At 49.3% G+C, this 27,608-nt stretch overlaps 1 long non-coding RNA gene across 1 annotated transcript; it reads right to left on the bottom strand.

The window, feature by feature from the left end:
- On the bottom strand, positions 1–26,840 carry LOC144178153 (uncharacterized). Its single transcript, XR_013323958.1, has 3 exons — positions 26,399–26,840; positions 4,082–4,271; positions 1–127 (listed from the first exon to the last, which is right to left on the bottom strand). It is a non-coding gene; the product is annotated as an uncharacterized LOC144178153 (long non-coding RNA).
- Positions 26,841–27,608: the final 768 nt, after the last annotated feature.

Raw genomic sequence — 27,608 nt, forward strand, 5'->3', positions numbered from 1 at the left:
AAAAACAGAAAACGTAACTTTACTGAAAATTTCTGGCAACGCAGCTGCCAGAAAAAAAAATTTTCCGAGGAAAAGTTTTTTTCTGTAGTCGACTGCATTCGACGATGTCCGTTGATGTCATCCTGCTCTGAAGAAATAGGGAGAAAACGCGCAGAAAGAAAAGGAGAAAAATTAAGTTGTCCGTACTACCATGGCTCTTAAAGACAGTCACACAGGCCAGTTTACTGTAATTGAAAGTTACGTCGCAGTAATGCACAAATGCACTTCGGGATGACAACGGGCATGACCGGTGTCAGCATTTTCACCTCATCTAACGGACGATATTCCGGTGATATCGAATAGACGCTGCTGTTGGCCGGTGTTCCGGAAACACACTACATGCCCAATGGTCGGTTCAACAATACAGGCTTCATGCAAAGCGCTGTCTACGCCACATGAAAAATGACTGTAAAGAGGTGTTTGTTAAAAGCGCTGATTAATTTGGCATGGTAAACAAGTTATTCACGCCTCTAAAAATACTAGTATAACAAAGAAAGGGAGTGATACCCGCTGGTTTCCGAAAATCTAATCTTAAGCCGAGTAGAATAGCCGTTGCTTATTATTCCTTAACATTAAAAAAAACAGCAAAACAATTACCAAGACTGCTGTCTGTCTTAAAACCTGTGGTTTTAAATGACTAAAAAAGCCGTTTGTTGGGTGAGCTTAGATATTGGTATTTCCTGATGAATAAAAAATAATATCTCGCCAGCCTGTTTTCCGGGGAATTCTCTTCCTTATCGAGAGCCCGGTACACAACGGTCAAAATCCGGAAATCACCTCGATAACGCGAACATTTTGCACGTATACCTTCAGGCCATGGAATATACAAGAACGGCAACGTCACGGTCACCGCAGAACTGCATTCGTGAATAAAGAGTTTCAGCACTCACTCACTCAGTCACTCACTCACTCACTCACACTCGCTCTCTTTCCTCATCGGGTAGGTTACGCATGGCATCGTGGGAGCGCGCTCCGCTCTGTTGCCGGGAGCACCGAGGACGACCCCTTCGTCTTTGTTTTCCCTCCGTCGCTTGGAACGCGTCCCACATTTGTGGCGTCTCCCGCTGCGATGCGGAGAGGGGGGGGGGGCGCGCTTGTTTTGACTCGGCAGCTAAACAGGACGTGTTGCGTGACACGCTTGACCGTATTACGGGCCGCTTGTGCCCAACGCATTATAGCTGTTCTATTCATCTGCTTTGCCCGCCCCGGTGCCCCGCGGCTTTCGCGAAAGCGGCCTGAGCCACGAACAATGTTTGCGCAACGTCTCCTCAGCCGCCTGTGATCGCACGCAAAATAAGATGTGGCCGAACAAAAGACAAGCAGTTTAGGCTCGGGCCTATGTTTCCTTTCCTCCCCTGCACCAAGACAAGGAGGCAAACACCTAGTGATATTTTTTCTGGTGGAGGCAAAAAGCGAAAACGCCAATGTGTCCGAGATTTTGGCGCACGTTGGCGACTGTCTTGTATATTTTTTTAAAGACGATAGCCTTTCTTGGGCTACCTAAACCCAGAAATTTTGGTCTGTCTGTCTGTCCGTCTGTCTGTCTGTGACTCTTTTTTTTCTTTATTACCAGTCTTCAACACACACTTACAACACAAAAATAACCACACCGACCGTTCCACGCTAATGGGGGCCCCCAGCGTCCTGTTTACAATTAATCTCGTGGTGCACTTCCGGTACGCCAGAGCCACCCCCTCCTTGATGACTGTTCCAACGTTCACATGATCTAAAATCAGCAACAATAATTCATGGGACACACAACCAAACGCTTTCTCAAAATCAAGCTGGAGAACAGCCACGCGAGCTCGGGCAGCGTCGCAGCATTCCAGCACACATCTCGCCTTGTGTGTGTTTGAAAAAATAGTGCGTCCTTTTATGCCACACGTCTGGTGTGGCCAAGTCTGTCTGTGACTCGATTCAGCCACCCGGCCAAAGTAAAATTGATATTGCGCAATAGTCTTATATACTCACAGCCACATGTAAACGTCTCAGCCCGGTTTATATGTTCATACTTGTCAACTTTGTTGAACAAGAACAAGACATTACGCACATACCCAGCTTTCTCGCTCAAAATTACAACCTCTCGGGAACCTAGCAAAACCACTTTAGGAAAATGCTATTTGGCATAAAGCTAGAAGCCAACGTGAAGATTGAAACGCAAAAAGAAGATTTCAGGTTTCTGACCATTTTTTGTGTAATTCGCTGTCAAATCTAACTCCCCATGCATTTCTATGGGATAGTTCCCATGGCTCAGGAACCCAGTCACGCAACGTGCGCGACTTGAAACTGTGCACAAAGCAAGTATTCACCCCAAATATTAGCTGTGCAAAAGAACTTTTCATTTCGCTAAAAATTGCAGAGTAATCACTGTTGAAAGGACTGCCATGAGCGGGAAAGCTGCACATGCAAATATAAGACAGGAAATTAGTACACAAGACATATTTACAGTGTTCCTTTATTAAAAAATTCACGGATGCTTGGTTTTTCGATAGCAAATTATATTCTACATCTACTGCAGAAAACCGCCGCCTCCTGGCGGCATATGAAAAATCACGCGGCAACAGCAACGAAAGGTTCCGCTTAGTGACACTAGTTCCGCTAGCTAGTTTTCCGCGTGGAACGCACGTAAAGCATCATAGGAACGTTGCGTGGAGCACGGCCACGCGGCTCTACAAACCTTGTAGTCGGCCGCCTCCATTCACGCGCGTCTCCGCCGTACTGCAACGCTGGCATCGAGGAACCCGGCCTGTAGCAGTGGAGCGCGGTAAATTCAAATCGCCTTGCGCAAACCTTTAGTGTGTTTACCTTGGGATGAGCGCGACGGTACAGGAACAGCATGAGAGGTGAGCGGGAAAGCAAAGGGGGGCATTTCCTTGGCAAATGTCTACAAAGACTATCGTCTTTTGACGACATTTGCAACGAAAGGAGCAGATACGCGGCCAATTTTTTTCCTTTCAACCTAATATTGTAGCGGTTTTTTTATTGTTTCGTTTATGCGATTTACCCCACCCAATACCCGTCTACCTGCAATTTCTGTCCAACTCCCGATACACTGTACCACCAGATTTGAGAGTGCCAGAAGACCCCAGGCCTTGCCCCAATAACCTCCCCCTCCTACAAGCAGTGGGTGAACCGCCTGACGAGCCCGGACCTTGGGATCCAGCGTGAACTGGTGAAGAGGGCCTGGACCGCCAGCCGAGCTCAGGGTATCCCGGAATAGGGAAGCCCCCCACCGGGCGGGTGCCCTAATATCTGCACCAGCTTGACAAATAAAGATTTCATCATCATCATCATCATCATTATAATTATCATTATCATTATCATCATCATCATTCTATATATTTATGCCTGGACCGTACTGTGTGTACTATTTGAGGGTATTCTTCGTACCACTGTTGCCTAGACCCCCAAGGTCTGCAGTATATTCAAATAAATAAATAAATAAATAAATAAATAGTCCCCAAATGGTCACAATTAATCCGGAGCTCTCCATTACGGCTCGCCTCATCGCCTGTGTAGCGTCGGTGCGTTAAACCCCACAATAAAAAAAAGATGAAAAAATCACCTCTCGATATAGATCTGTAACTGTGGGCTTCGGCAAGAGCCAAACTCAAGGATTCTGTCAGCCTTTTTGATGATGATATGACGGCTGATGTGCGCTGCGTGAAACGAACTTGCGCCCAATACTTGCGGACGGGCTCGCATTCAAAGGAGTCAGATCAGGTTAATTTTAACCTCGTAAGTTCTTCAGGAACGTCCAGCGGAATGAGCAAGAGAAAGATGCAACAACAATGGAGACAAGACGTTTTTATAAAGTGGAGGGCCCGCGTTGCTTGCAGCGGAGACGAGTTGCCTCCAATCAGAGAGCACCTCCGGGGTAACAAATCAAAACACAAATAGGGGTGTCATGCGGTGGAATTCTTTCGAAGCGCTAGTAAACCCTAAGTTGTAGACAAACGTGCACATCAGACAAGCACTAACATGTACAACGCTTAGTAACGTGTGCACTACACTAGCATGTAAGCATTTGGGAAGTACTAACATGTACACGGGACACAGACAAAGCTGTTAAAGTACGTTCCTCCGCGACGCCGGCGTCCTGTAGCCGCTGAGCATGGTCTTCCCGCTCTGCAATGATGATCCCCGCCTTCAAGTTCTGCAGAACACTGCGTTGTCGACGAGGAATCAACTTCAACTGGTACCCTTGCAGTCCGCGAACGTTTTGCACGCATCTGAGAACAAAACACGGTCCCACATAACATCAGAACCAACGTTTCCGAACTAGCCGATAATCATCCTATGTTCTGTTTACATCCGAAAAAAAAAAAAAAAAAAGATGAGAACGTATACAGGCGGTAACAGTAGAAATTCACCCCCGAGGTCGGGCGGTAAAAGTCGCAGGTTATCAAAATAGGCGGGTCAAGAAGAGGGTGAGGCACGGCCTCCCCTGAGCCTCCCCAGAAAGTAGAACAGGCAAATGCATGCCACTGGTCTCCAGGGCAGAAATCGCCAACTCGTCCCTTGGGCTCCTGGAGTGAGAGAACGACGCCTTTTCACTGCGAGATAGTGTTCTCTACTATAGTATTGCCCGGGCCCCTCTTCGTGACCAACTAAGTGACCACTCTTGACCGACAATTAACGTGCAAGATTTTGCTGTTTGGTGAGCAAACACAGGCTTTGCGCGAAAAAGACAACGCCAACAGGAAGGACGTAGAGGAAGGTCCTTCCTTCATGTGTTGTCTTTTTTCGCGGAAAGCCCGTGTTTGCTCACCAAAGATGCACCAACTCGCCCAACAAGTTCTGCTAAGAGGTATGTTGCATGGTCATCATTACCGGAGGGAAGGCGGGGAGGACAGCCCGGCGGAGGAAAGGGACACCGGTGCGGCGCCCCCGGGTTTCCCCGGATGGAGGAGGACGAAGCGCACATTCCGGGACTGGGCAGTGAGGGGTTCCCTCAGCCTACGTGCACCGCACGCGCCAGCACGTCGACGGTGCAGCGGCCGCCGAGGTAGAAGGCCAGCAGCGAAGCCAAGGAGCGAGGCAGATTCCTTCGCTGTACCTTTTCCCGTGCTTGTGTTTTAGTTTGTATTTCGTGCTGTGAACCTGACAATCAGACGTTGCCTTTGGTGGTGATTACACTTGCTAGCATTCTCAGCAAGTTTTTTTTTTTTATCTTGCCTGTCAGTCATGTTAACTGCGCAACGATCTTTATAATTTCTTATTTTGGTTATGCGCAGCTTACGCAAATTGGTTGTTTCGAAACGAGGTTTGGCATTCGTCAGGTATACCTGAACCCATTTTGCTTCTGTTTTTTTTTTAGATTTTTTAAAACAACCTGAAACTGTAAATATTGTGAGGTGCTTAGCTTCTTTCATTGATATTTAGCTAGGAATTCTACTGGCGAAGAGTATTACGTTATGGCAATGGAATTGCCGAGGATACTCTAAAAAAAAGCAGAACCTACAGTTACTCATCCAAGCTCAGCAATGCCCTCCCGAAATTATAACGCTACAGGAAACAGGCAAAACGGTCTCGCTCCCTGGGTACAGAGCATTTTAAAACAGGAACAGTCCACTCACAGCAATACTGGTACACCGCAAAATCCCAGCAGTAAGGGAACAGTTTGAAAACACCGACGTCAAACACGACTTTGTTACAATTCATCCCACCCAAAAACAAGAAGGCACGCTCCACATACTCAACGTATACAGCCCCCCAAAAGCGCACCACCAAAATTTTAAGAACCTCTTCACACTAGCTAAAAATACAGCGGGGTCACAACCTCTAATTATAACAGGCGACTACAACGCACCACATCGAGCCTGGGGTTACCCTACAGACACAGCAAAAGGAAGAAACCTATGGGAACAGGTACAACAACAACATCTCACACTTGAAAATGACCCCCAGACGCCCACCAGAATAGGAAACAGCGTACAGCGAGGCACTACACCCGATCTCACTTTCACCCATCGCATAAAACAAGCAACGTGGCAAGTTACAGAACACACACTAAATAGTGACCACTACATAATACAAATAACAATACCCATAGGTAATAAGCTAAGACAACTACGCAAATCACCAAACATAACAGACTGGCCAAAATTCAGACTTCATAGACAAAACCAACAGGAATCACAAGAAACGACATCTCTAGAGAAATGGACACAGCAATTACTAGAGGATGTCAAGCTACATACGAAAACGCCAGATGAAACCCTCCCGGATGAAGTAATGGACCCCCATCTCCTACACCTTAGAGAAGCATACCACAGCATCCAAAAAAATAAACTCAACCATCGCCTACGCAGGAAACTAGCAAAGCTGGGCGAAACAATGCAAAAGTACACAGCTCAACTAGCACAAACCCAATGGGATGACTTATGCAACCAAATGCAAGGAAACTTGGGCATGAAAAGAACATGGCATTTATTAAAACACCTCATTGACCCCAACAGCACTAAATCAGAAGCAACAAACCGAATAAAACACCTAGTACAAAGCCATAAAAGAGGACAGAAAGATCTCATCAGCCAAATTAAAGATACATACTTCCCAGAAGCATCACCGGACCCAATCCACCATTACAGAGGAGGAGTGAACCACAAACTAGACAAAGAAATAACTGAATCGGAACTAAGAGGAGCCTTGCACAAACTACGCACACAGTCCGCACCAGGACCAGACAAAATCACTAATAAAATCCTCAGAAACCTAGACGACACTTCAATAACAACCCTCACAGCCCTTTTTAACGCATATTGGACCACAGAAACACTACCCCAAGAATGGAAACACGCAAAGGTCACGTTTATACCGAAACCAGAAAAATCCCTGGAAATCGAGAATTTCAGACCAATATCTCTAACGTCATGCCTGGGCAAGCTATTAGAGCACATGCGAATACATGCGAGATTGACACAGCACTTAAGCAGAATCCAAATCATACCACCGACCATGATAGGTTCTCAAGCGGGATTCTCCACACAAGATATACTACTGCAACTTAAACAAGAAATAATCACCCCGGCAAATCACCTTGACACATCAGCAGTCCTAGCCCTAGACCTCCACAAAGCGTTCGACAACGTTAAACACTCAGCTATTCTAAACAACTTACAAGCAACCAACCCCGGACAAAGAACTTACAGATACATTCAAAATTTCCTCTCACATAGAACAGCAACAATATCAGTACAGTGTGCAGTCAGACACCATAACACTACCAGCTAAGGGTACCCACAAGGGGCTGGGCTGTCACCACTCCTCTTTAACTTAGCAATACTAAACATCCCAAAAGAATTAAACAAAATACCCACATTGAAATACACTTTATACGCGGATGATATTACATTGTGGATACATGGAGGCAGCGACGCTCACATAGAACCATAGGTCGGCAAACTCACTCATGAGTGCGCTCACACACCCTCCACTCACCACTCACGAGTGAGTGGTGAGTGAACCTCACCGTCGTTTTGGCCTGGTGAGTGCGAGTGCGAATGAGTGCGAGCACCGCTCACGGTGAGCCCCGTTCACCACTTGCGAGTGCGAGTTCCACTCGCGGCGAGCCACGCTCAGAACTCGCGAGTGCGAGCTCCACTCGCGGCGAGTGGAACTCGCCACTTGTGAGTGTGAGTTCCACCCGCGGCGAGCCCCGCTCAGCACTCGCGAGTGCGAGTTGCACTCGAGGTGAACCCCATTCACCACTCGCGAGTGCGAGTTGCACTCGCGGTGAGCCCCACTCACCACTCGCGGTGAGTCCCACTCATCACTCGCGAGTGCGAGTTCCACTCGCGGCGAGCTCCGCTCACCACTCACGAGTGGCGTGTGAACGCGCGCTTCTTGCGCGATGTGTGGGGCTTACCGCGGTGAGCATCACTCGCTGTTGGCATCCGTTGCAGGAGCCGCTTGCTGTGGTAATGGGTGCTGGCGATATCCAGTCGTATACGCACCGCCACTAGTTAATGGAACGACTGTCTGTAGCTTCGGAAATATGTGGCTACTCCCCTTTATAATTAAGGCACCGTGGAACCAACTGTTTAGTGACCTGTTGATTAAGGACTACGATTTAGATTGACGTCTGACGCCATAATTCGCTGATACTCTCACTGTCAGGGCTCATTGGGGGGCTGTTGCGCGCACTCTCGCCGAATGGTGTTTCTGGCTCGCAGCGTTTTGTGTTTAAATTAGTGTCGGTAACGTCGTCGCATTAAAGCGATTGCACTTCCCAACCGCTTAGCGCTGCGATGGAGGCAATAGGAAGCATCGTGGTCTAGTGCCGTAGTACTTGGTGTACAAATTGGCCGGCTTGCTGCTGCTGTCAAATGGCCGGCGGTTCTGAAGCGCAAATTGTGAGTGCCCGTAATCGTTTGAAAGGGTATCGCAGATTTTCACATATTCGCGTATCAGGATGGCGAAACGATTCGGATGGGCGAGTTGCGTTTTGTGGACGCAGCAGCTCATTTTCGATGCCTTGGCATATTAAACGTATCATTATTTGTCATTAATTGTTACGGCGGCGCACTGTTATGATACTCGCTTCACGCGGACTTCGTCGTCGTCCGCACGCCGATAGCGTAGGGTACTGTGACCCCTGAGTTGTGTGAGGAATAGTAGGCGTTCTCGGAAGTCGGATAGCGTAATTTGTGAGTGGGTGAGTGATTGAATGAGTACGTGCGTGCGTGCGTGCGTGCGTTTCGTGTTCACGTGAGTGCGTCTGCATGCCTGTGCGCGTGCGTGCGAGTTCGTATGTGTGTGCGTGCGCGCGCATGTTCAAGTGCGTTGGTGTGTGCGTGCGTGCATGTGCGTTTGTGTGCGTGTGCGCGTGTATGTGTTCGTGTTAGTTGCGTGCGTGTTCGTGCTTGTGTGCGTGCGAGCGTGCGTGCGTGTGCGTACGTGTGCGTGTGTGTGTCCGATGGCTTATTCTCCCTGTTATTTTGTATAAACTTTCGACTTGAAGTTGTCTCAGTGCCCGGTGCGGGCGCATGACGGTGTAGTTTAGGATCAAGCTGCGGTTTTGCTCTGCGGCAGGCTGGTGCCGTTTAGGGACGGGGACGGAGGGAGGCGGGCGCCAGGCAACTTGTCTCCATGAGGACGCCCGCGCTAAAGTCAGGCGGCGCCGATTTGGCGCGACCACGCGGCGCCGCCTCTGTCCCTCGCCTTGCCTCTGCCAAGCGCTCAAGGCCAAGCTTCCCCCACCTTGCTTGCAGTTCTCAATCTTTTCGTGGCGGTGTTTTGCTGGACACTCTCGCTGTGTGCCCTTTTCACCTGGAATTACGCTTGAAATAAACCGTTTGGAGGGTTGTCCAAAGCGAATTGACTCCGCAATTTTAATGGCGCGGATAGCGCGCTTCGAGATAGGAATATTTGCGCGCGCTAGCCAGTATTTTGACAGGTGGCAACAGCTTTTTTAAGCCTTTCTTCCGAACTGGACTATTTTTTCTTTATGTTTGCCACCGCTGTGAAAATTTTCAGTGTTTTTTCTTTTGTATAACCTGAGCGAAATAGCATAGACAATTATAAAAAGTTATGATGAATGGCTTCAGGCAAATTTGCGAGAATTTGTTCATTTCGTAAAAGAATCCAGCCACGATTATCACTTTGAAAGTGAAATATCAAGACATGTGATTATAATAACCGAATACATACTTAGGAAAAAGGAAGGCCCCATTCCTGAGAAAGGTAAATTGTAGCTCAAATCAGTAAGCACTTCATGACCGAAAATATTTGTGCGTCCGTGTGAGTGGAGGAAGCGAGTGGTGATTGCGAGTGAGTGTGAGTGGCCATTGGAAGTGGTGACTGCGAGTCCGAGGGAGTGTAAGCGGCGAATGCGAGTGGGCAGCGTGAGCGCGGATGAGTGCGAGGGGTGAGCGTGAGCGCGAGCGAGTGTGAGTGGTGGGGATGAGTAGTGAGCGTGAGCATGAGTGAGTGCGAGTTGTAACGGCGAGTGGTGAGCGTGAGCGGGAGTGAGTGCGAGTGGTAAGGACGAGTGGCGAGTGTGAGCGGGAGTTAGTTCGAGTGGTGAGTGTGGAGTGGCGAGCGTGAGTGCGAGTGAGTGCGAATGGTGACGACGAGTGGTTGGCGTGAACGGGAGTGAGTGCGAGTAGTGCGGACGAATGGAGAGCGTGAGCGGGAGTGAGTGCGAGTGGTGAGTATGAACGTGAGTGAGTGCGAGTGGTGGCGGCAAGTGGCCAGCATGAGCGCGAGTGAGTGTGAGTAATAAAGGTGGAGGGGCGAGCGTGAGTGCGAGTGAGTGCGTGTGGTGAGGGCGGAGTGGCTAGTGCGAGTGCGAGTGAGTGCTGTAGGATAAATACATTTTTCTGAGTGATTTTGAGTGAGTGGCATTAAGTTTTGCCGAGCTATGCATAGAACACACCCTTCAAAAAGGAGTAGAGGCAGTCTCAAAAGCTGCAAACGAAGCAGGATTAACCTGCTCACCTTACAAGAGAGAGATGAATTTTATTGAAATGAAAAAACACAGAAAGGTCGGCCTGATGGTAGTATATCTGGCCAGCTATTCTGTGTGGGGGAAGGGAAAGGAGAGGAAAGAGTGTGGATAGAGGACGAGAGAGATGAAGACGGCGGAGAAATAAATAAATGGCTATGTATAGAAGATGCCTATACCGATAAAGTGCATGTGTTAAAGTTAAAGTGAAAGTTAAAGTTAAGCCGGGCGGGCCTCAACTACAATATCTCTAAGAGGCTGCTTCTGCGCAGAAATGTCAGCACAGCTTTAAATGCCTTGTGGGAACGCTTCGCGTCTGGCCAATGTCCCAGCAGCACTTCCTCCGACACCACACGACAGTCCAAACGGGCCAATGTTCTCGCTAATTGTTCTCGAGGATGCGCATAGCGTGGACAGTGGCAGAGAACATGCGAAATAATCTCTGGCATGTCTCACAGTCGGGGTCACTCGTAAAGCCAATGAGGTGTTTGAAGCGACGGGTAAAGGCTACGCCAAGCCGTAGTCGGTGAAACAGCGTGGCGTAGTTTCACTGAATACCAGGAGGTAGCCGAAACTTGCAGTCGGGGTCCAGGCGGTGTAGTCTTCTATGACGATTGTCAGGGTGGGACCAGTGGCTCACCGAGGCGTGGCGGAGAATGGTAGACAGAAGGGCGGTCGTGTCCGTCCTTGTGAAGGGCAGACGTACATCTGCATTTGCAGAAACCTTCTTTGCCTCCTGGTCAGCCCAGTCGTTACCAGCTAGCCCGCAATGGCCTGGTACCCACTGAATGGTGAAGACATGTCCTTGTTGCAGCGCCAATGAGCATAATTCGAGTACTTCCTCAGCAAGGGCATAATAAGGTCCTTGCCACATAACTCCGTTGAGGACCTGGAGTGCTGGCTTGGAATCACAAAACAGGGTCCAAGCTTGAGGTGATTCACGGGAGACTAAACGAATCGCCTACCGTATGGCAACCAACTCAGTGGCAGTAGAAGTTGTCTTGTGGTCTAGTGTGAATCCTCGGGTAACGCATAGGCTTAGAATTACCACAGCCGCGGTAGACCGGGATGCAGTCACAGAGCCATCAGTATATACAGGTACAGTTCCGGCGTACTTGTCTGTCAAGAACGCTAGAGTCAAGTGTTTCAGGGCTATTGATGGCAAAGAGGACTTCTTCCCAATTCCCGGGATGGAAAAGTGGATTGATGGTTTTCATAGTACCCACAGGGGATTCTGGGAAACCACCATTGGGGCGAAACCTGATGGGATCCTATGTTGGTGTTGCAAAATGGCTGCCGCAAAACTACTTCTCGAACACGTAGTAGGAAAGTCAGAATTACTCCTGCTCCCACCCAAAAGAAAGAAAGAGAAAGCACCTCCACAGATTTCACTCCACATTCAACACATTCAACATCAGATACCCATAGTTAAAACAATCAGAATACTAGGATTGCACATACAAGCGAATCACTCAAATACAATACACATTAATAATCTCGCAACACAGGTAAACCAAACTATATGCCTCATGAAAAGAATCACCAATCGAAGAGCAGGACTTAAGGAGCGAGGCCGAATTCGCCTGATTCAAGCATTTGTAATCAGCCGAATTACCTACTCCATCCCCTACCTCCATCTAAGCGCCCAAAAAATGAAAACAATAAATACACTAATTAGAAAAGCGTATAAAGTCGCATTACGAATACCTTTAAGTACATCTAACGCTAGACTCGATGAGCTAGGCATAGAAGCCTATTTAACTAATCAATCAGTCCGTCTGACCAAAACTCCCACAGGTCGACATATACTAAAGCAGCTCAGAATAACAGCTGAATAATAATAGCTGAACAAAATAATAGCTGAGAAAGAGCCCATTCCATTAGAAATAAGAGACAACCTAATCATAAAACCACTACCGAAGCATATGCGCCCAACACATCACCAATACAGACGAGAACTTAGGGCACAATACCTACAAAAAAGATACCCTCCAGGTCAAAACACCATCTTCGTGGATGCCGCCGAATACCGACATAAAACAGCATTCGCCATTGTCGTAACGAATTGGCACAGACGAACCACCAGTGCATGCAATAACCATCCGCGCGAAAAACCCAGCAGAGGCGGAAGAGGTAGCAATAGCCGTAGCATTGACGCAACTCCCCACGCCCCCCCCCCCTCCCCCCCCCCCCCCCCCCCCAATTATCTCAGATTCCAAAACCACTATTCAAAATCTCGCCCAGGGCAACATTTCATTCCTGGCACTCAAAATTCTTCAGAAGAATACCCCCCTCACCCCAGTAGACATACTCTGGATACCGGCCCACGCGGGACAGGAAGGGAACGAAACCGCACACCTCAGGCTCGAGATCTTACCCTCCGAGCTGGAGTGGCGCCCGACCCATCCCACGGGGCAAGGTCATCCAGAGACAGTCTCCTTAACTATACCGATATTACGGAACATTACCGCCTCTGCCGCCGAAAGCTAGCACCCCCGCACCCGGGACTCACAACAGCCCAAGAGCAAGACTGGAGGCTCATACAAACAAACACATACCCACGCCCAACCCGCCTGCACCTAATCCACCCAACACAAGTCCCATCCCCGAACTGCACCCTCTGCACAGCCCCAGCCACCCTACCCCACATTCTGTGGACCTGCCCCCAGAACCCTTATCCCCGAATAACCACTGCTGAGCAGTGGAGAGAAGCACTGGCATCCCACGACAGGGAGGTACAGACCTCCCTGATCGCAAGGGCCGCCTCGGTCGTCGTTGGGCTGATAACAACGACCACCAACTTCTCACGCTAAAGACAAGCGCAGTGTAATAAAGTTTAGTCTCTCTCTCTCTCTCTCTCTCTCTCTCTCTCTCTCTCTCTCTCTCTCTCTCTCTCTCTCTCTCTCTCTCTCTCTCTCTCTCTCTCTCTCTCGTTATTTGTTTCTTGTATTTTGTTTTTATGTAACTCCGTGCACCAGCACTCAGGCCTTTGGCTGTTCCTGGGCACGTAAATAAACATGATTGATTGAGTGATTGATTAGTCCTTTGTTATTTTTGTTGCCCAGAGGAGAAAAGGGGTCAATTCTCAGATGCGTACCCCTGGAGTAGCCACGACGACGGGCTATAATCGGATGCACTCACGACTAGCCGAGTGTTTTGCTTACACACTGCTTGAAGGACGCGTGCGTTCTGCGAATGATTCGCGTACGCGCTATCTTACGCCAGCGCAGCTCCTTGAAGGTCGGCAGAAGAGCAAAGGGCGACCTCCGTTAGAAAGTTGCATGCAGCGCACACAACACGTGAAGATGCCCAAAAGTTCGAAGTGGAACGCCAGGGAACAGTGATACCGTGAACATTTCTAGAAATCATGGGATAAATTCTTCGTATTCTGGGACAACTCCGATCGATCATTCTCGCCAGGCCACGCCACGTTTTTCTCTGTTACTCGGCTGTAATTGAAGCACCGGGGGAAAAGGTCGGTACAAAGATAGTTCCACGCAGCTGCTGCAACAGCCTTTCGGGGTGGAGTCTACGCTCTGCATGCGTGGCGTCATTGCCGCGCACTATGCTCGCAGGAATATTCTCATGCGCAAACTATACATGAGGATGTGTGCGCGCCACCAACTACTTTTTTTTTAGACGGCTTGCTAGACCTATTCCGGTCAGAGTTCTCTCTCTCTCTCTCTCTCTCTCTCTCTCTCTCTCTACCTTGCGTTGCATTAAGCTGCTTTGGTGTTGTTTAATTGGACTCCCTAATTTACTCATCTAAATTCTACTTTCTTACTCTTCCTGAGTTAGTGTTTGAAATTTTTGTGGGCCATCCTCATAATCATCATCACCACCATTATCATCACCACCATCTCCGCCGTAGAATAGAGTGATTGCTGGGCCGGTGGATCACCCGTCTGGAAGTTCGTGGACCAAACTCCAGCATCGCAGGTGTCAAATATTGCAGTTTAACCTACGACAATGACTTCCGTGGTACAAATAGCTCTTTTCTTCTGCTTTTTTTTCTACACGGACCACTTATACGTCACAATAACCTCTCACATTGATGGCTGTGTATGTGCCGTCCTTTGTCATGCAGTTTACGCTTTGATTATACAGAAAAAAAGATGCGTCATATTCACATATGTGTGCAACAGTGGCGTCCGCAGGGTTCAACATCCGTAAGGGGGGGGGGGGGGGGCTGACACCTAAAAAAGAAGGCACAGGCAGAACATGAAAAGAAGAAAAACTGGCACAAAGCAACAAAAATAGGAAACAAGAAATTAGTCAAAATAAAACAATTAAAGAACTTCGAAATGCCGTTGGCACACTTTACGAGACCTCCTGATTGTTTTGTTGTTTGTTGCTTTTCTTAAAAAGACATTGCAAAATGGCTGATCGTTGTGGTGAAAACAGACATCTAGGTCGCGTAAATTCGGTGCGCAGCTTGTGGCAGAAAAAGCATTATCAGCAGTCGCTGTTAGGCATAACTGGTTGCCTTTCCAACTCCCCCAGATATTGTCCCTCCCCTGCGATGCTTCCAACTCTACGCACACAAGTATCCAGGCCGTTCGCGGTGTCAGGTATGCGGGCGGCTATCCGCGTAATGACCACACAGATTGGCGATGTGTACGGGCCACCTCGTCTCCCACGTTTCTTTTTCCCAACCCTTTGCCCCTTGATTTTCCGTGTTAGTGGTGGTCCAGCTGCGCCGTTACCCCTCCTCAGCCGGAAATCTACGGGCCGCCCTGCAATCCCGGTTGGCTGCCCACGCAGACGCCCTGTGTGCATCCCCGCTAAGCCCGCCACCATCGGAGGACCGTGGAACAGCCCCTTCTTCCGAGGCCCCGACTTTAGTCGCTAAAGAAAGTTCATTCTCCCGCTGCAGAGTAGGGCAGAAGCCCGAGTCGACGCTTGGCCAACGTCACGACGCTTTAAACCGTCGGTTGCCGGAATTTAATAAAGTTGCTCCTACCCTATCCTATCCCTTTTCCCACTGCCACCTTCTGCGTGCACACGCCAGTGATGGACGACACCGTGTACTCCTCGTGGAGCTGCCGGGATGATGAAAAACTTTTATTTAGTATCGTTCAATGGGAAAGCATAGGATTAAGGATAAAGGGAGAATACTTAAGCCATTTGAGGTTTTCAGACGACATAGTCTTGCTGAGTGAGACTCCAGAGAACATGCAAATAATGCTTGAGGAACTACAATAAGAAAGCACGGCCGCGGGGCTCAAAATAAATATGAATAAATCTAAAGTATTGAGGAATAAGCATGCCAAGAACGTCTTTTTTTAGCTTAGGAAACGACACGCTATAGAGGAAGTGACAGAATGTAACTACCTCGGGCAGATGGTAAGTGGACCCCAAAGATGAGAGAGAAATCCAGCGCAGAGTAGGTATGGGCTGGGGAGCACTCGGCAAGCACTCCCAAATAATGAAAGGTAAGCTACCTCTGTCACTGAAAAGAAATACCAGTGCATACTGCCGGTAATGACGCACGGAGCTGAAACTTGGCGCCTTATTAAACAACTAGAGTGGACAATTAAGGTGACAGAGTGGATACCAAGAGGGAAAGGGGAAGGCCGATAACACGATCCGGGAGGGATGAAAGGCGGAACTTCGGGGGTAAACAGTGCACTCGATTAGTGCTAGACAGGTGCGGTTGGAGGTCAATGGGAGAGGCCTGAGCAGGCTGATCGTGATGATGATGATGATGAATGTTTTTTTTAACCCTAGCTAAGAGTCGGCCAGTATCCCTTGGGACCTGAGCTTCAACTCAGACCTAGAAGCCCAACGGAAGATCATCAATCGTGGAAGTGCCAAAACAGGACCACAAAGAGAAATATTGACTCGGAGCAGGACCGTTCCCACGAAGTTTGGATTACGACGTGACAGAGACGACAACTGATTTTTAGCACTGGACGAAGAATTTCCCGGAAACGCGTGCCTGCTTCCCGCTCTCAATTTTTCGTTTGCGCCACACAAGTAAGGGCTTCTCCGACTTATACGAAAGCGCGCGGCCAAGGATGAAAGCAAGGTCAAAGAAAGAGAGCGATAGAAAATACAAGCCTGGCGCCGTGGGCGAGTGCGTGGCGACTGGCGGTTTGGTTTGGAAAGGCTTCCCCGCAGCAAGCGCTTTCCTTTGAACTGGGCCAACGTCTTCCCGTACACCTGTAGACGGCCGAAAAGATACGTAATCTGTTATCGCAATGTCCTATAGCCACTCGCGCATTTCGAGAAGCCCTGCGAAAGCACGTCCATCAGTGACTCCGATGACATGCAGACTTTGCTATCGATACGTTGCAGATAAGCTGCAGTGCATAAAACAATTGGCCGCGAATCAGACTTTGTTCGATAATAAGCTTACGTGGTGGACTGGAGAATATGTTTGCCGGCTAGCTTCCTCAACATCGTGCGTGTGCAGGCCATACGGTCACTAAGCGACCGTGCGGTGCGCGGAGGTTTTCTGTACAGCAAGCGCTTTCCTTTGAACTGGGCCGACGTCTTCCCGTACACCTGTAGACGGCCGAAAAGATACGTAATCTGTTATCGCAATGTCCTATAGCCACTCGCGCATTTCGAGAAGCCCTGCGAAAGCACGTCCATCAGTGACTCCGATGACATGCAGACTTTGCTATCGATACGTTGCAGATAAGCTGCAGTGCATAAAACAATTGGCCGCGAATTTGCTCGCTTTGCTGCAAATGGTGCCGATCTTGTGTCACCGCTGCGACACCTCCTCCCATGACGAATGCAGTCTTCGCTCCTTGGCACTGCCCGCGCGCCATCAGTCGGGAGCTGGAAGTTTGAACCGCTCTGGCCGACAGCCTTCGTTTTGGTGCGTGCTTTTGCCTCGTCTCTCCTTCGTTTTTTTGCCTTTTGCTATCGCAAAAACCAATTTATCCTGTATTTATAATTAAAAGAATGCTGGCATTATATTTTGCCATGAACACACCTTAAGTTTCCTTTGCGCTGAACAATAATATGTGGACATGTACGGGCTGTGGCTGGAAGTTTAGCAGTTTATATACGTCCTGCGTATATATACATCGTGTCCAAGCATTTTTCATCTGTTCTTTGGCTGGGTGGTTGAATCGGGTGGCAGGCAGGCAGACATACCAAAATGTTCTCTTTTAGGTTGGGGGCCCCGTGTGTGTGATATAGCGAAGGCTGCCCATGTGTCCACCATGGTTTCGAGCGGGCCAAGCCGTACACGGCAGCGACGGCCCTCGCCACGCGTGTGCAGTCACTCCGAGAAGACCAAGTAGCTCCTCAGAACTGGATTTATCCGGGTTGTCCACGGCACAACATTCAGCGCTCGTATCACACACCTAGCCCTGGGACAGAGAGGGGGGCACCTGCCGACCGTACCCATCAAGCCACAAAGCCCGCAGCGCAGGGCAGGTAATCAGCAGCTGCTGGTCTGGTCCAGTGGCGTGGGCCACCGAACCCCCGCGGGATAGGACCGGAACCGACCACCAGACTGACCGAGCAACCAATAACAACTCAAATCACCCGCCCAGGCAGAGAGCGCGAAGCCAGCGGGTTCATGCAAATCTGACTCCTGGTGCGCAGGCGACTTCACGCTGGTGAGAAAACGGCGGCCGCTCAAGCCGAAGCGAGCGAGCTGCGTGCACAGTACCTGGACGCGGAGTCGCGACTCGGCCGTCACTCACGGGTCAGATCCGCGCGTGCGCCCGCCGCGAGCGAGCCCTCGGGCGGGGCCACCACGTCACGCCCCACGTGGCCCACGGACCGGTGCGCATTGGTCATCATCATCATCATCATCATCACCAGCCTATCTACGCCCACTGCAGGGCAAAGGCCTCTCCCATTATTCTCCAATTGCCTCGGTCCTGTGCCAACTGTGACCAATTTATCCCCGCAAACTTCTTTATCTCATCTGCCCATCTAACTTTCTGCCGCCCCCTGCAACGCTTGCCTTCTCTAGGGATCCACTCTGTTACCCTTAATGACCAGCGGTTATCTTGCCTTCGCATTACATGTCCTGCCCACGTCCATTTCTTCTTCTTAATTTCTACTAATATGTCTTTAACACCAGTTTGCTCCCTGACCCACTCCGCTCTCTTCCTGTCCCTTAATGTTACACCTATCATTTTCCGCTCCATTGCCCGCTGAGTCGTTCTCAATTTAAGTTGAACCCTCTTAGTGAGCCTCCAAGTTTCTGCCCCGTAGGTGAGTACCGGTAAGATGCAGCTGTCATACACTTTCTTCTTCAGCGACAATGGTAGGCTGCTATTCATTATCTGAAAATGTCTGCCATATGCACCCCACCCCATTCTGATCCTTCTAATTATCTCTGTCTCATGGTTTGGATCTGGGGTCACAGCTTGGCCTAAGTAGATATATTCACTTACCACTTCCACTGCCTCGCCACCTATGTCAAACCGCTGTGCTGTCCCGAGGTTATTGATCATTACTTTAGTTTTCTGCATATTAATTTTCAGTCCCACGGTTCTACTCTGTTCGCCCAGTGCGGAAAGCATGCTTTGCATTTCGTCCCCCGAGTTACTTAGCAAGGCAACGTCATCAGCAAATCTGAGGTTACTGAGGTATTCTCCATTAACCCTTACTCCCACCTGTTCCCAATCCAACGTTCTGAATACTTCTTGTAAACATGCTCTGAATAGCATTGGAGAGATTGTGTCTCCTTGTCTGACACCCTTTCTTATAGGTATTTTACTGCTCTCCCTATGGAGGATGATCGTAGCTGTAGACCCATTGTAGATATCCTCTAGTATTCTTACATAATGCTCATCTACACCCTGGTTCCGTAATGCCTGAATGACTGCTAGGGTTTCGACCGAGTCAAATGCTTTCTCATAATCTATGAAGGCTATATATAGGGGTTCAGTATACTCAGCGCACTTCTCTATCACCTGATTGATCGTGTGAATATGATCCATTGTTGAATAACCTTTACGGAACCCTGCTTGTTCTTTAGGTTGACTGAAAGCTAAGGTTGCAGAAATTCGGTTAGCGATTACCTTGGTAAATACCTTGTAGACGACTGACAGTAAGCTGATCGGCCGGTAATTTTTCAAGTCCTTCATGTCGCCTTTCTTATGAATTAGGATGATGTTCGCGTTCTTCCAAGATTCCGGTACCATTGCGGTCATTAGGCATTGCGTATACAGGTTTGCCAGTTTTTCAAGGGCAATTTCTCCGCCATCCTTCAAGAGGTCTGCTGTTATCTGATCCTCACCAGGTGCTTTGCCCCCTTTCATTTCTTTCAAAGCCTTACTTACTTCTTCGGTCGTTATTGGTGGGATGTCTATCTCCTGTGAACTACTGTCTCGTTCGGCATTATCCTGTATGTCCTGGCTACTGTACAGATCCCTATAGAACTCCTCGGCCACTGTGACTATTTTATCCCTATTTGTGATGACATTGCCTTGCTTATCCTTAAGTGCATACATCTGATTTTTCCCCACGCCAAGACGTCTCCTCACTGCTTTCAGGCTACCTCCGTTCTTTACAGCGTATTCGATCCTCTCCATATTATACTTCCGTATGTCAGCTGTCTTACTCTTATTGATTAGCTTGGAGAGCTCCGCTAGTTCTATTCTGTCAGCTGCGGTGGAGATTCTCATGGTTTGCCGTTTCCTGATTAGATCTTTCGTCTCCTGTGAAAGTTTACCAGTATCCTGTCTAGCCATAGTGCCCCCGACTTCTACTGCACACTCCGTAATAATGCGTGTGAGGTTGTCGCTGGCTTCCTGCGTCGTAAACTCGGCTTCATCGTTAAGAGCGGAATATCGGTTCTGCAGCGCGATCCTGAATTCTTCTACTTTACGTCTTACTGTTAGCTCATTTATCGGCTTCTTTCGTACTAGCTTGTTGCGGTCCCTCCTCAAATCTAGCCTAATTCGGGATCTTACCATACGGTGGTCACTACACCTTACCCTTCCGAGCACTTCCACATCCTGCACGACGCCAGGGTTATCGCATAATATGAAGTCTACTTCATTTTTGTGCTCCCCATTCGGGCTTCTCCAGGTCCACTTCCGACTCTCCCGTTTACAGAAGAAGGTATTCATTATGCGTAGGTCATTCCGTTCTGCAAACTCAACTAGTAGGTCCCCCCTGCTATTTCTACAGCCCAGACCATAGTTCCCAACTGCCTTGTCTCCAGCCTGATTCTTGCCTACTTTAGCATTGAAGTCCCCCATAACTACGGTATACTGTGTTTTTACTTTAGCCATTGCCGATTCCACATCTTCATAGAAGCGTTCCACTACTTGGTCGTCGTGGCTGGATGTGGGCGCGTAGCCCTGCACCATCTTGAGCTTGTACCTCTTATTTAGCCTAATTACAAGATCTGCTGCCCTTTCGTTAATGCTATAGTATTCGTCTATGTTGCCAGCTATGCTTTTATTGACTAGAAATCCCACTCCCAGTTCTCTTCTGTCCTCTAGACCACGGTAACATAGGACGTGTCCATTTTTCAGCACCGTAAAGGCTTCGCCTGCCCTCCTAACCTCGCTAAGCCCTATTACATCCCATTTAATGCCCTCTAATTCCTCGAACAACACCTCGAGACTTGCTTCGCTAGATAAGGTTCGCGCGTTAAACGTTGCCAGGGTCAGATTCCATTGGCGGCCTGTCCGGATCCAGGGATTCTTAGCACCCTCTGCTGCGTCACAGGTCTGACCGCCGCCGTGGTCAGTTGCTTCGCAGCCGCTGGGGACTGAGGGCAGTCCCCAGCGCATTGGTCAAGACCCAAGAAAATACTATCGTATTTAAGAGAAGTATATGCGCCGAAGCTACTCTTGGTTAATGAGCAACGCCGTAGTTCGGGGGTGGCACGGATTGTTTCGGACCGGCCGAAGATGGAAGGTGTCTTACCACTTCGTCAGATAATCTAGCCTCCCCAGAGGGAAGTCGAACCCACAACATTGTGGTGTACCGCAGCTCATCTCGTAGCCACTGCGACACGAGCGGAGCAAACAAATGAAAAGAAAGCAGACAGACTAACCAATTCAATTAAGTGAGTACCTCCGCGTGTGAACGACCAGTAAATCAACGCGAAATTCAAGTGCATGGACGAAACCCCGCTATCTACACAGCCCGGCGCCACGCGCACAGTACCACGCTCTTCCATCGAACGCTTTATTTTTGGAATTAAACCTAATTGGGGTTTTTGCGTGCTGAAGCTATATACACCCGAGATATGAGGAACGCCTTCATGAAGATCTACTGATTAATTTAGACCACCTGGTGATTTTTAAAGGGACACTGTAATGACATGCAGTTAAGCCTAAATGGTATTCGTGGCTACATCGCGCAATTTAACTCATGTAATCTATGAATCTATTTCCTCGGGAACTGCTTAAGTATGCTACGTGCTTTGAGGGTGAAAGCCTAGCCATTATCAGCATTGAGACGCTCAAAAACTTCTTTACTGCTACATCGCGATTGCGTCTCTTTCTTTGCCTTGTGTGTGTGTGTGTGTGTGTGTAGTGTGTGTGTGTGTGTGTGTGTGTGTGTGTGTGTGTGTGTGTGTGCGTGCGTGCGTGCGTGCGTGTGTGCGTGCGTGCGTGCGTGCGTGTGTGTGTGTGTGTGTGTGTGTGTGTGCGTGTGTGTGTGTGTGTGTGTGTGTGTGTGTGTGTGTGTGTGTGTGTGTGTGTGTGTGTGTGTGTGTGTGTGTGTGTGTGTGTGTGTGTGTGTTGTTTTTGTTTTTTGTGGCGAGAGTTCTCACTCCGACACGCATGCAGAGTGGCCGCAACGTGCACGCGCCAGCTTCTCCACAGCCAGAGCTCTCCTCCGCCTGCACCTGCTCTCACGTGCTGCCACATTCATCCGTCAAGCGAACCCTTGTTCCCACTCCGGCAGGGTGCGCGAGTTAGCGCAGGCAGTAAAGGGGAAAAAAGTCGAGTTAGCGCAGTGGTGACGTACTCAGATCTTGCTCTGGAGACCCGGGTTCAAATCCCACATGAACCCAAGTGAGCGTTGGCCATCTTGGTACCGTTCGCGTTGACGATGACGGCGACAACAGAGACGATCACTTTTCGCGTTTAATGATAGCCCTTCGCCTTAAAAAATCAATACCAATTCCTGGTTTCACCATACCGGTTTGTGAAGCCACAGAAACAAACAAAAAAATGACATTCTTCAAGGCGCCCACTTCAAGTTGCTAATAGTAAAATAAACCTGTGCGTCACTCTTTTTCTTACGTCAATGAACGCAATGTGCGTTCCAGGGGAAAAAGGAGGGTGAGAGAGGGGACGCGGTTGCTATTGTGGACTCCTATTCATGATAATTAAGGGAGCCTCTGGGCGACTATAGCGTTCCTGCAGGGTCCGAAATTTATCCTCGACTGTTTAAGCCTTGTTGCGTATGCGTCTTGTTCAGTGTATAACTATTACCATTTTTGATGACGGCTGCAGCAGTAAACCAAACTAAAAGAGATCGGCGCAGCTTTCTACTTGAGGTGCAAGGCTGGAGAAACAGCAGTGTTGGGGATCGACAGCGGATCCCAGGAGAGAGGGAGCAGAAAGAGCAAGTCTTTGCACGTTCATCGTACGGCGAACGGCAACCCAAGGTTAGAAAGTTTTGGCATAGCGGCTAGCGTACGATAGCGCTAAGGCGGCGGATTACCGGACTCGCGAGGAGGCCGCCCCTCAGCGGAACAAACACGCGGGCTCGGCGAGGCATATGCGACCGTCCCCGTTGAACGAATGCGCACCTGCCCAGTCGGATCCCGGAACCCGCCGCCGTATAGCGTTAGCGTGCGTTAGCTGCTATGTTAAAACTATCTATTAAAGGCCGGCAGGAGATCATCGCGTCCGATCGAGTCAAGCCCGCTTACGTCGCCTCCTTCCGACCCACCCATGGGTTTCCCCGCCTGAACGACCCCGCCCCGGAATTCCCAAGCTCAACCGACCAAAAACGTCACGTAGGCAACACAACGGCCTCCGGTTCTACGGGGTGAGCCCTGTAGCGACCGGCGCGCCACGGGTCTGCTGCGCCGAGTATGAAGACGACAAATCTGTCAAGCCATCCTTTCACAATCTACACGTGGAGACGGCCACCGGACCAGCTGACGAAAAAGTAGAGGTCTACCGAGACGGGGACGCGCTACAAGAGGATTCGCCCTACGCGGCTGTGCCATCTGAAGACAACGACCGAAGGGATGACGACGATTGCTACTGAACAAAACACTGTACAGACTTTAATGGCCGTTGCATTACAGTCCATCCAAAGCGGCTTTGCAATGCTGGGACCCAGCTGCTCCCTCTCTCCTGCGATCCGATTTCAGAGTGGGGAGAAGCTAGGTCGACCTCCAGCTTTGCTGTTCCTCCAGCCTTGCACCACTAGTGCAACCTACGTCATTTTTTTTCTTTGTATTTTTTTCGCTAATGCCAGCAGACCAAGCTCAACTTAAGCTTAAACAGCTCTGCTGTTCATAAGAGGCCTCCCTGCGAGAGAAGGTAATAATAAAAATTACGGGGGAAGCTTAGAACTTTTAAAGAATGTGAGGGCGAAAGTCCAGTTGAACCTTCCGTTGATCTGCTCTTGGGCTTTCTGTTGAACTTATGAAAGGCCGCAACCGTCACCGCTTGACTAGCCCACTCCGGAGCTCGTTCCACGCGCATGTCATTACCAGTCGTCTCCCGTCCGTCTCCGCCGGTGCCTTCACCCCCTAATCGACCGATCCATTACGCACCAGGAATCAGTCTCATCGCCTCGCAGCGTCTAAACAAGGTCGCGCCCTGCTGGGGAGCTTTAAGGTCACGACTCGCAACACTGTCCCCCTCATACCACCCGACGCACCACCATGGGACGACGTTCCGTACATCGAGGTAAACCCCATACCCAAGCATATGCACCGTGAAGAAGACGCCGCGCGACGAGAGGCACGCAGCCGCATACAGCAGCACACCGATCCGCTTTCTTACCATGCTGGCGCCAGCTTTAACGCTGGCAAAGTACTAAGTGCAAGCATAGATTTTCAGACAACGCAGTCGTTAGCCATCGCCACGACGCCCCCTCTGTGGCGACTGCAGAAAGACTAGCTGGCCATAACGCAAGCCACCACTGAACATAAGCACCCGTCAGACAGCAATCACAACTTAAGCCGCCCTGCGGGTTTTCCCCCACAACGAACTTCCACCCAATATACGAGCTGTGGACAACGCCATCCGGTGATCTAATTCACCTTAGAATGGACCCCAAGACAGACTTAATCCTTAGGCAAAGCTAGCGTCCGCGCTAAAGCCTCAACAGCCTGGTGTCCAAGCACTCCCCAGGCCTGGCCCAAGAAATGCTTTCCGGCAGAGGACAGGAAAGAGCGCCACCGGGAACGAAGAGCCTACATGAAGACACTCCGAGCATTGCCCGTAGAGAACTGCTCGATTGTCTTGCGAGGAAATACGCGAGACTACTAAGACGAGCACAAACACACTCCCTACCAAACGACTACGTCCAAATACAGAACGACTACACCGAATACAGAACACCCCAAACAGACCGCGTTGCCAAGTGTGCGGCTCCATACCCCACTCACACACACTTACTGGGCCTGCCCCATAGCCCACACACCTCCCCACTTCATCTCCTAGTAGTAGTAGTAGTAGTGGTTTGATGGAAAAGGAAAAGAAATTGGACTGGGGATATAGTTGCGAAATAAATGCTCTCTCTCTCTCTCTCTCTCTCTCTCTCTCTCTCTCTCTCTCTCTCTCTCTCTCTCTCTCTCTCTCTCTCTCTCTCTCTCTCTCTCTCTCTCTCTCTCTCTCTCTCTCTCTCTCTCACTTGAGGCTGCGGCCTACCTCTTCCGGCGCTGCTGTTTCCCTTTCCGGGCGCGCGCTCCAATTCTCTGTGCAATCATATGTACCTCACAACGACTTTCGGCACATCACGTGTTCTGTACCTCACGGGTGCCCTGAACAACGACGTCGAGCTAAACAGGAGCTGCTTGGAACCCGTTTCGATTTGGCCGGAAGTGCACAGGAAGTGCTCCCCGAGCTTCGTTTCCTCGGTCGATAACGAGGGCACCACTGTTTGCTCCGCTGAACGAAAGCTATTGTTTCTCTGATAAAGCGTCGTGTTACTGTTAAATGTGGGTCGACCCCTATTACACGGCTGGCTGCTATATGGGAGATGTCAACTACTCGATCGTGTTGTCCGCGCCACTGTCTACAACCTTGCCTTTCAAGGGTGTTCCAAAGAAAACACGCTTGTGTGGCGGTGAAATAGCAATGTGTGCTATACCTGCCAACCGAGGAAAGCATTACCAGAGTCCTTCAATGCTTTGAATTGGAAAGCACTGAATGACATTGGAATTACGGTGCAGGGTGATGAGAAATTTTTCGTTCTAATTGAAATCATAATAAGGGGAATTTATACAGGATGTGGAAAACCACCACTGAGCCATCGCATTGAGCTCATTTATTTATACTCGCGAGTTTTTGCGGAGGAATGGGTGTAGTTAGGAGTTGATCAAGCGTCTCTTCCGAAATAAAACCCTGGTTTTATTTTTATATTTTCGAAATAAAACCCTGCTGCATTGCACCAAGGGACTATTAAATGAGCTGAGTGCTCTATGTGTTCCCCTACACAATTCTTAGCGTCTGAGCGGATTTCGGTTCCACAATTCGCCCATTAAACCGGTGATTGTAAAAAACAGGAGCGGATAGTTCCCCACAAAATAAAATAAACACATTTATCGTGACGAATCCCATAGCGTTTTAATAAATTAACCAACACCACTACAATAAAAAATTATTATTCTATTGATGTTGTATTTATCCTCGGTCCGAAATAGAACCTCGGTTGCCGAAACCGCCATAAAAGGCAATTTCTCCATAAACTGGGGCATATCTAAGCGAGTCACATTCTCACAAGATATAGGTCTTATGCATGGAGATAAGCAGCAACACTGATGGGAAGTACCGTGTGTCCCCGGCTGAAGGTCTTGCTGGTGTCCAAGGTCCAGATCGGCCAGGGGGGCCACCCGCTGCTCATACGAGGTGGATGGGGCGTTTGCTGGAGATAGCCTTTCTCGGAGAGCGTTAAGCTTCCAAGAGACCTGGAGAAGCGGACGCTAAGGATGAGCAACCAAGCCGGCGTCAGCGGAAGCTGCAGTGGGTCCGGAGGACGAATGCTTTGCCCGGTGCATCCCGTGCTCAATTTGACCCATTGTGCTGGCCACGCGTCAGAGCTCTCCAGTAGCTTGGGTGGGGTGGGTGAATTTTGAGTTACCGAGTTTTAGGTACAGCTGTACTAAACATAAATGCCAATGAACGTGGCGGAGAACACAGACAACCAGATAGCCGAATTATGTAACCAGAATTGTTTCCTGACGTAAAAATAAAAAAGCATAACTTCACTAATCGTCATATAAATATAAAAAAAACGCACGTGCGCACTGGGCGTGGGCTACGCTGATTTATTTTTTTATTGAAAAGACGTGTCCAAATATTTGAAAATTTATATGAGCGTTTCGTTTTCGTTACCGCCGCACTCGGTCGTGGAGGTGGCGATGCCAGATAATCAAGTTAAAACTAGAGTGAACTAGTTAAAACACTCCTCTGCGCCTTTCCGTTACTTTCAGTACGGTGGCGGCGCCATCTGCTGCACGAAGGACAAGCCACTTGGAGCGCGCTCAGCGAAGTCGGCGCATGGTTGCGCTATGGGCGCTGTGGTTCACACTTCCACTCTTCCACGGCTGATCCTTTGACACCTCGGGCGCAGTAAAGCTCTTAGCCGGCTTGCTCTAGCTCAAGTCTGCTTGCTAGAACGGGCGAACGCTCGCAATGAAACGGACCAACACGCATTCACATAAAAATAAGTGAACGTGTTGGCGAATTTAGACCGGTTCCTACCACCGGTAGTGGAAGCTTATGCAGCCTCCCTGGAAAAGGACCCAGAGCCAGAGGCATTCAACCTCTACCCACCCACTCATCCCGCTCTGTGAATTTCCAATGAAAGAACAGCATTGGCCCAATAAAGCGCACTGGACGCAAACGCAAAAAAGGAACGCCACTCAGCTACTCTATTCATTTTTTCATCAAGATTCGTACCTAGAAATAGGTGCTTGTAATCAAGGTGTACATGCTTGCAATGTGTATTTTGTCTATTGATTTACGAAGTGCGGGAGAAT

This window comes from Haemaphysalis longicornis, unplaced genomic scaffold (assembly GCF_048455015.1).
Source record: "Haemaphysalis longicornis isolate Haplotype H1 unplaced genomic scaffold, Haemaphysalis longicornis Haplotype H1 scaffold_4, whole genome shotgun sequence".
Lineage (NCBI taxonomy): Eukaryota > Metazoa > Arthropoda > Arachnida > Ixodida > Ixodidae > Haemaphysalis > Haemaphysalis longicornis.